This window comes from Cebus imitator, unplaced genomic scaffold (genome assembly GCF_001604975.1).
Source record: "Cebus imitator isolate Cc_AM_T3 unplaced genomic scaffold, Cebus_imitator-1.0 Scaffold27, whole genome shotgun sequence".
NCBI lineage: Eukaryota > Metazoa > Chordata > Mammalia > Primates > Cebidae > Cebus > Cebus imitator.
Window position 1 is genome coordinate 16533954 of NW_016107342.1, and position 8883 is coordinate 16542836.

At 41.9% G+C, this 8883-nt stretch overlaps 1 protein-coding gene and 1 long non-coding RNA gene across 6 annotated transcripts in view; one reads left to right on the plus strand and one right to left on the minus strand.

Annotated features, from left to right (window-relative positions):
• The window catches only part of SPOPL (speckle type BTB/POZ protein like), a 65379-nt gene extending 58983 nt beyond the window's left edge, over nucleotides 1–6396 (minus strand). The window contains exon 1 of one of the 5 annotated variants that reach the window (XM_037736618.1): nucleotides 6048–6396. The gene's annotated coding sequence lies outside the window, so the exon portion shown is untranslated. The remainder of the gene's footprint in view (nucleotides 1–6047) is intronic. The other 4 variants (XM_017523242.2, XM_037736621.1, XM_037736620.1 and 1 more) reach the window with 4 other exon arrangements.
• An 884-nt stretch (nucleotides 6397–7280) lies between these two features.
• Nucleotides 7281–8883, plus strand: part of LOC119470300 — a 26762-nt gene continuing 25159 nt past the window's right edge. Inside the window, exon 1 of the long non-coding RNA XR_005199181.1 lies at nucleotides 7281–7317. This is a non-coding gene — a long non-coding RNA (uncharacterized LOC119470300). The remainder of the gene's footprint in view (nucleotides 7318–8883) is intronic.

An 8883-nucleotide genomic window follows, 5' to 3' on the forward strand; every position in this document is an offset into this window, starting at 1 on the left:
TGTAGACTCTTTGACGTAATACAATCACTTAAAATAACATTTAAGCTATAAAGAGACTGCTATCATTCTACTGAGCCCAAAACCATATACCCAAGGTTTAGTAGTACATCTTCTCCAATCCTTAGCAAGGCTTTCCTTTTAAACTCCCTAAAGTTGAGAAAAAGTTACATGTATAAAATTTCTTCCATAGTAAGTCACTGGAATGTAACTAAAATATTTAAGTATGCTACCCTATCAGTTATTGAATGAGTTTGTAAGTATAGGTTTAATATATATAATGTAAAGCTGACTAGCAAAAATAAAACACTACCTTAGGCAATAAATACTAAGATACAGAAATCTTTACTTTTTAAAGACACTAAAAAGATACCTCCACATTTAGTGACTATATGGGTGTTAAGAATATTAATTAAAAAAAATCCCAAAAAGATACAAATTCAAGTGAGAAACGCTTAAATGGCATTGCCAACCTCTCCAACCTACTATCCATGAACTCTAGCCCCAATTTCAGCCTTTGCAGGCTTTCAAATTACTTCAAGTATCATTTCTTTAAACTTCTCCACCACCCATGTTTAACTCTCCTTCTCCACCTATGTAACTTGACTTTCAGAAACACTTTGCTCAAGCATCATTTTCCCTAGAAAGCCTCCTGATGCCCCTGGTCTGTGCTTCCAAGACAACCTGAATAAACTGCTATGACAGCACTAATCACATTAGAAAAACAAATATTGTTTAATCATCCATGGCTCTAGTCTCTGAATTCTAATACCATACCTAGAAGTTTAGTATTCAGTGTCTGATAAATAGTATTTAAAAATATATACTATGAATTAATAAGCTGTGACAAGTTTTGGATACTTATAGAACAGCCAGATGATAAAATATGTCTGAACTCAGGAAGACAGATATGGCTCATGTTATAGATTTAATAATTTTGTTTTAATTTAGGATTGTAGCTTTGGCAGATTAATATAAAATTCACCATCCAGCAGTTTATGGGTGGATTTACTACCAGAAATACAAAATTTTCTTCATGTTGCTGAATTCAGTGTATGCTCTTCAGTTTGCGACTTGATTGATTTCCCAGTTGCATTCAAAATACTTAGTTGCGTATTTAGATATTTTCAATATCTAAAAGACATTGAAGTATCTTTTAGACTTCTTCAGTCTATTGCTTTAGCTTTAGTGATACCAACAAAATTTTCCTCCAACCTCTAGCTTCTTCCTTCTCAGCCTCTTTTCTTCCATTTCTTTCTACCAAAGTTCAAACGCGAAAGATTCACAGGGCTTACTCATAAGCCCCTTTATCTTCTCTATAATATCTCCTTAAGCAATCTCATCCTGCACTCCAAGACATCGATTACAAACTGTATGCTATTCCCAAACCTCTTTGCTGAGCTCCAGACCTATCCAGTTGCTACTAGACACCTCTACTTGTATGTCTCGGTCTCAAGTTTAATAAGTCTCAAACTGAAAAATGATCAATACCTCCTCATTCCTGAAACTACAAAATAAAAAACTGCTCTTCTTCCAGTACTCCCACCTTAGGCACAAGAACAGCCTGAAAGTCAGCCTTTTGCTCTCCCTAGAACCTCCAAATCTCATTCACCTCTAAATCCTATCAATTTTACCTCCCAAATATTTGTCAAATTGGGCTAGTTTCTATCACTGCCATCCTGAACCAAGGTTCCATCAACTCTTGACTACATTATTCTAACAGCTAATCTCAGTGCTATTCAAAGTATGATCTGTGTGCACCAGCATTGGTCCACAAACTTTGGTTATTGGTCTGAAATAAAATAAATCTAGAAACTGAGAGAAAGCAGTTCTTTTGGAGCTTTTACAGCAATTTTAGGAACTTCTACAGCAATTTGACACTGCCACAACATACATTGTATTGTGTTACTAAATATCAGTATGACTTGAAAATTAAAACAAAATTGGACTGTCAACACAGCTAAGTTCGAGAAGCAATGACTTAACTAGTCTCCCTGTATTTACATTTGCCTCTTTCCAACCTGTCCTCTACAGAGCAGCCAAGTGATTTTTTTTAAGCAAAAATTTCGATAACTTATTCAGCTGTTTAACATTCTCTGGTGGCTTCCTATTGCTCTTAGGATTAAGCACAAAATGCTTAGCATGGATTTCGCCATTGTGATCTGCTCCAGTCTATTCTCCATCAACCAACCTCATGTGCTAAGGTCCAGTTCTTACTAGACCTTTCAGTTCTAGAAAGGTGAAATTGCCAACATCACTTGGGTCACTGCAGTTCATCCTTTAGGTTTCTGCCTAAAAGTCATTTCTTCAGAGGCGTATTCTCTGATGGAGTGGTGTGCCTTCATTCTTTACAATGATTCTCCTTTGTAGCAGTTTCAGTAACTACTTTTTATAATTTTTTCTTTTTTCTTTTTTTTAGATGGAGTGTCACTCTGTTGCTCAGGCTGGATCTCAGATCACTGCAACCTCTGTCTCCGGGGTTCAAGTGATTCACCTGCCTCAGCCTCCCAAGTAACTGGGACTACAGGTGTGTGCCCCCACACCCAGCTAACTGTTGTATTTTTTTTTCTTTTTTTTTTTTTAGTAGGGAGGGGTTTCACCATGTTAGCCAGGCTGGTCTCAAACTCCTGATCTTAAATGATAAGCCCACCTTGGCCTCCCAAAGTGCTGGGGTTACAGGCATGAGCCATGGTGCCCAGCCTATCATTTTTTTCTTTAGTTTCTTTATTCCCCAAACAGACTTCTGCCTCCATGAGTACAAGTAATCTCTCTCCATTACCACGAGTCACCAGAGACAGTGCCTGGCACAGATGAGTTGTTAATAAACTTTTGTTAAGCGAACAAATCCAAGTAAGGAAACAAAACAGTGAGCATGACCACCAAATGTAAATGGCTTCAATATCTAGTTATATATAAGGCTTGACATAAGAATTCTGACCAGGTTCTATACAAAAGTTTAATCACCTTTACTTTCTTTACTAAACAACATAAAAAGAGAAGGAAATTCTGCTATCAAGCTTAAATTTATAAAAATAAATAAATAAGATATTCAGAAAGGCAGAGAATTTTCTCTAATCAACAAGGAAGTGAGTCTTCTCTAAAGTAAATCAACAAGGAAGTGAAAGGTGTGAGAAGCAAAAGAGTAATAGATTAGAACTACAATTGCCTGGCTGCAATACTTTCTCAACTGTCTGATTTTGCAGAAGTAATCTGTTTCTTAAGTTCCCCATTTGTAAAATGGGGATAAAAAAGCCTTCTTAAAGAATTACTATGGTGTTCAAGTAAGTTAATATATATAAACTGTCTGTCAGTGGCACATTAGAATATAAATTACAAAAAAAGCAGAGACTACATATTACTCTTCTCTGTACAGGTAGGGCTCTGCAGAAATTAAACCCTACAAAAACTGACTGGAGTAACTACTTCCTCAGTTCTCTCAAGAATGATACATAGCTAGTACCATTCTAGGTGCACAGGAGATGAGGTACTTCATTACATACTTTAGATGCCTCAGAGCATTAGGGTTTGATTTTCACCAGAAACATGGTTGAGAAGGACCACTCTCATGTATCCCCAGTGCCTGGCACATGGTAGATGCTCATTAAATATTTTTGAAAAGACTCTTTACAAAACCAAAGATACAGTGCTGGCATAGAGTAGATGCTAAATGTCAGTTTTATCCCAACCTTTCAAAGTGTCTATAAGCCTTAAAAGTCTGATTCTAGGGAAGTTATTTTTCTTCAACCTGCAGTGCTTATACAAATTCATGGCCAAAAATGCAGATATAGACATTAGGAAAACCAAGAAACTAAATTTTGGAAGGAACTATGTGGAAGCAGTGAGAGGTGGAATATAGGTAGAATCTGGATATGCAGGAGAAAGAGTAAAGGTTATTCTAGGTCAGGGAACAGCATTACCAAAAGCAGTGTCACCCAAAGTACGAAACATGTGCCATACTGGCACAAGAATTATTTTAGACTATAAAAGGAGAAACATTTTTATTTTGATAGTTACATATGTACATATTTTTACATGTAATTAGGACAGCAAATAGTGATTTCAAATTTTTACTATTTAAAACAACACTAAAGTAATATCTGTTCAGGCCTTTTAATGTGAGTCCTTAAAAAATGTATTAAGTAAGCAATAGAGCACAAGAGGTAAGCAAACATAGCAAAAACTGTCAGCATTTTTAAAAGTGAGTAAAATTCAGTAAACAAGCAAAGAAGACTTGTGAATATGAATGAACATAACATATTAAGAGAAAACGGTCACCAATCTTCTGAATGGAGCCAAGCCAAAACTCTATCTCGAGTAGTGATTCAAGATAAAGGTCAGATGAGTATGAAGAATACCACCAATTTTGAGTATTTAACTTACAGTGCTACAATTTTTATCTCTAAAACCTCATTTTCCATTATGATGAATCTGTTATACACAGTACTTTCACTTTGTTTATTCTCAAAACAAAAGTAAATTGTAGAAGTTCCAAATAGACATCTGAAAGGACTGACCTATCTGTAGCTCTGTAGTTAGCTGACTTGAACATGGTGGGCTAAAACCCTGTAGTTTTCAAATCAGAAGGAAGTAATTTATACGATTATAAATGCTGTTTACATCAAAAAGGATGTTAAATACCAAAGAGGGCAGCTTTCTATTCCCACCTTCTTCTCTTCGAATTAAACTACTCACAAGCCAGATCAAGTCAAATCAAGAACTGATGATAAAGAGAACATTTATCAGATATTTGCCCTGTGCCAGGCACTGTTGTAAGTGCTTTACTTGTATTTACTTGTGCAATCACCAGCACCAGCCTATGAGGTAATATTATAACCCCATTTTACAGCTGTGAGACTACTGAGGTCCAGAGATATCAAATAACTTGCCCAAAGCCAATGTTGGTAGACGGCAGAGCAAGGGTTTATACCCTGGCAACTACACTAGCCTGAGCTCTAGAGAAGAGTTCTTAACCACTAGGCAACATTTCTCATAAGAATGAAGAAATGGTCATTTGAAATATTCCACCAGTCCCATTGTGGCAGGAGAAATTAATTTTCCAAGGTATGAACCTTTTACCTCGTCAGTTTCCAGTCCAAGAAACTGTGGATTCAAGTGGGAAAGTGAGTACTACAATGGGTCAAACTAGGCCCAAGATTATTCAAATACAGACAAAGCATCAGAAGTCTGGAAAGATTCACTGAATGACAGAGTTCAGTCAGGAAAGAGAAGTGAAAGTCAGGATAAGCAGATGGTGAATCTTATTTCTACTGGGTTCTGTGACTGCTTTGAGAGAGAAAATGCTCCCATCCCTTTTCTTTTATGTTGAATCAGTATACAAATACATCGACTCAAAAAGAATTAGGAAAAAGGAGAGCAGCAGGAATAAAAGCGGGCTTTTCAAGACTTGGACTCTGAACCGCGCGGTTAGCTTGCTGTACTCTGGTATAAGTGAGCAAAAATGTATGAGAAAGCAAGTGTGTGCTTGCAGGTGGGGAGGTTAAGGATATGACCACCGGAGTGGAGGTACTGAGCGGTCTGCAGAGCTGAGAACTCCTGCCTAAAATGGGCTAACAGGCATGAGAGTTTCAAGTGTCTGTATTTGGGATGAGGAGGAGGTATGAACTCGGACGCTGCGTGGTGGAAGAGGAGGCAGCTTCTGGCTTTGGGCAGCACTCAGGTGAAAAGCGGCAGGCATGGAGGCATACAGGTATAGGGGAGGAGGGAGGCCAGAGGAAAAGAAGGGGCGAGGCCCGGTGGTAAAACTACAGGGGATCCTGGAAGGCGGAGGCTGGGAAATCAAGGGGGATTGGGGGAATCCCCAGGGGAAGTGGCGCCGCCGCGCGCGGGAAGTGCGGTCCGTGGGCGCAGAGGTAGCCCTCAAAGCAGGCCAGAACGTGCCCGAGTCGGGGGTTCGGGACCTAGAGGGAAGAGGGCGCAGTGAGGCGCGCGCAGGAGGCCGCCGGGCTCCGGCGAGCCTGAGGAGGGCAGCGAGAGTCCGCGGCTGCCGCGGGGACCGGGGGAGAGGGAGGGGGAGGGGAAGGGGAGCCTACCTGGACGTGCGGGGCGGCAGCTGGCAGTCCCGGAGGAGGCTCCTCTCCTGCTGAGGCGGCGGCCGAGTCGACCCTGGGAGCCCGAGGCTGCGGTGGCGGCGGCAGGGGTGATGGCGGCAAGTCCCTGTGGCGGCCGCCTCCGCCGAACCGCATCCCTCCTCCCCGGCCCGCCCTCCTTCCCTATCTCCCGCTTCCAAACTTCTTCTCCGGGATAAACAAACCCGCCGCCAGGGGCGGCCACCTCCACTGCTCCCGCCCCCGCGCAGCCCCCACCCACCCCCCCGCCGCGGGCCAGTCTGGGCTCCGGCTTCCGAGTTACGACTCTAGTCCCGTCCTCAGCCCGCGAGGGCGCGTGCGCGCGGCGGCGACGACTCGCGGGCCCTTGCTCCCTCCTCCAGCGCCGGGCACTTCCGGGCGGGCCCGGATCTGCCGCCGCGCTTGGGAAGCCGCTGCCGCCTGGCACTGGGCTCCCAGCTGGGTAGGCTCCGCAGCCCGCACCGCTCTGGCTAGGGGCACGGAGGTGCCTTGCTTGGCCTGACCCAAGCCTGCTGAGACCCCCTAACTTGTCCAATCCGCGGAAGGTGCCAAAGGCGACGGCCTTTTGTGCGCACAGGAATTTTTGGGGGCTGTAGCAGTCTCGGAAGCCAGGGTAGAACTTTTGCTAACCTCTGGTTGTGAGCCCAGATCTGTAAAAACTGCTGAGACACAACCAGCAGTATACAGGCTCCAACTGGAAATCGAGAACTTTACAGGTAGATAAAGTGCGCCCTGGAGCCAGTTTTCTGGTTGAGAGGATGAGGCTCAGCTGGCCTCCCGAAGGGCGGCCAGGGAAGCCTAGGAAGTGAGTGCACTTCCAGGAGAGCAGGTAGTCTCCTGGAACTGCACAAATGTGTGAAGAGAGGAGGTGACTACCTCGTCTCTTCAGACATTTAGTCTAAAAAGGGGTGACAACTTAGCTCTTTATTCCTCACAACCATGGGACAAAGATACTTAATCAAGCTACCAGGAGTAAACTTCTTTAAAGAAGTTTGGGGGACCAACAGTTGAGACTTTGACAGAGCAGGCGCAAATGTCATTCAAGGATCCCAACTCTTTTTACTTTGTGCATATGACAGCATTTTTTTTTTTTTTTTTTTTTTGAGACTGGGCTCTCTCTCTCATCCAGGCTGGAGTGCAGTGGTACCATCAGAGTTCACTGCAGCCTCAAGCTTTCGACCTCCTGGGCTCAAGTGATCTTCCCACTCAGCCTTCCAAGTAGCTGGGACTACAGGTATGCGCCACGCCCGGGTAATCTTAATCTAATCTTAATCTTTTGTAGAGACGAGGTCCTGCAATATTGCCCAAGCAGATCTTGAACTCCTGAGCTCAAGGGATCCTCCCACCTTGGTCTCCCAAAATGCTGGGATTTACAAGCGTGAATCACCACACCCGGTCATAAATCAACTCATTGCTTACCTGGCTTTCCAAGAAAACAGAGAGTGGGGAGGAAAAATATTTTTTTATTTTGCTATGTGATGAGTATTCTAAGCATAGACTTGTATCATCTCTCTTTATTCTTCCAACAACCTCTCTAAAATTTCAAGGTAGAAGTTATTCCCATTTTAAGAACTAGAAAGGGTAAGTAATTCATCCAGTGATTACTGGGATTATGAATACTGGACAGGCAGAACCTCCTCATTTCAAATCAATACTACATTAGCAATCTTTTTATTTATTTCTTTTTTATTTTTATTTGTTTGAGACGGTCTCGCTCAGTAGCCCAGGCTGGAGTGCAGTGGCGCGATCTTGGCTTACTGCAACCTCCACCTCCCAGTTTCAAGGAGTTCTGTGCCTCAGCCACTGAGTAGCTGGCACCACACACATGAGCCCAGCTAATTTTTGCCTTTTTAGTAGAGATGGAGTCTCACCATGTTACCCAAGCTGGACTCAAACTCCTGGCCTCAAGTGATCCACCCACCTCTGCCTCCCAAAGTGCTGGAATTACAGGTGTGAACCACTGCTCCTGGCCTTACATTAGCAATCTTATTGACTTATTTAAGACAAAACATGCTTGGGATACAATCTGTGCCAAAAGTTTTCAGATAAAGATAAAATTCGCAGCATAACCATTAAATTCAAAGTTGTCTTGGGCTGAGTTGGTAGAATGTTTATGCAGATCAAGGATGTCCAAAAGTTAAAAAACAGAACTGAAAGTGAGCATAGGGAGTAGGGGAAGAGTTGGTGGAGAGAGGAAATATTAGTGCAAACATTTCACCATCTTCAAAGGCCAGCAAAGAAGTTAAAACTATTTACTAATCTCACTGTGCACCCGTGTTAACTTTATGGTATGTGACATATAGTAAAAATTACATGTAATTTTTGACTAAGCCTTTTAGCTCTTTAAACCCCTTTAAAAATTGTAAGACACCTAATAAATGTAATATACTCAAAGAATTAAATTATAAGTGCATCAAGTACATTTCCAACTGGAAGTTAAGAGTGATGCTAACCCTTCACAGTTGACTGGGTTGAAATTGGGAACTGATTCAATAAACTTCCACTACAAGGATGTCAAATTGCTCCTCAAGCTATTCTCAGAGTCTTTTCCCTAGGCTTAATCTTTTTACTAGAGATTTTAAAAAAAAGCAAGGAATATGCTTGTTAGCAAACATGCAATACTTTATGAATCCTCAGTGATATAACTTTTTGGGCTTGCTGCTTCTGGACATTTTGCTAATGCCCCTACACGTTTTAATGCAGTCCATCAAGCTCTTTGCTAATAAGCTGGTTTCCACGCTTTTAAAATTTTTCCTTTTTCTTTCTTTTTTTCCTTCTTCTTTTTTTTTTTTTTTTTTTT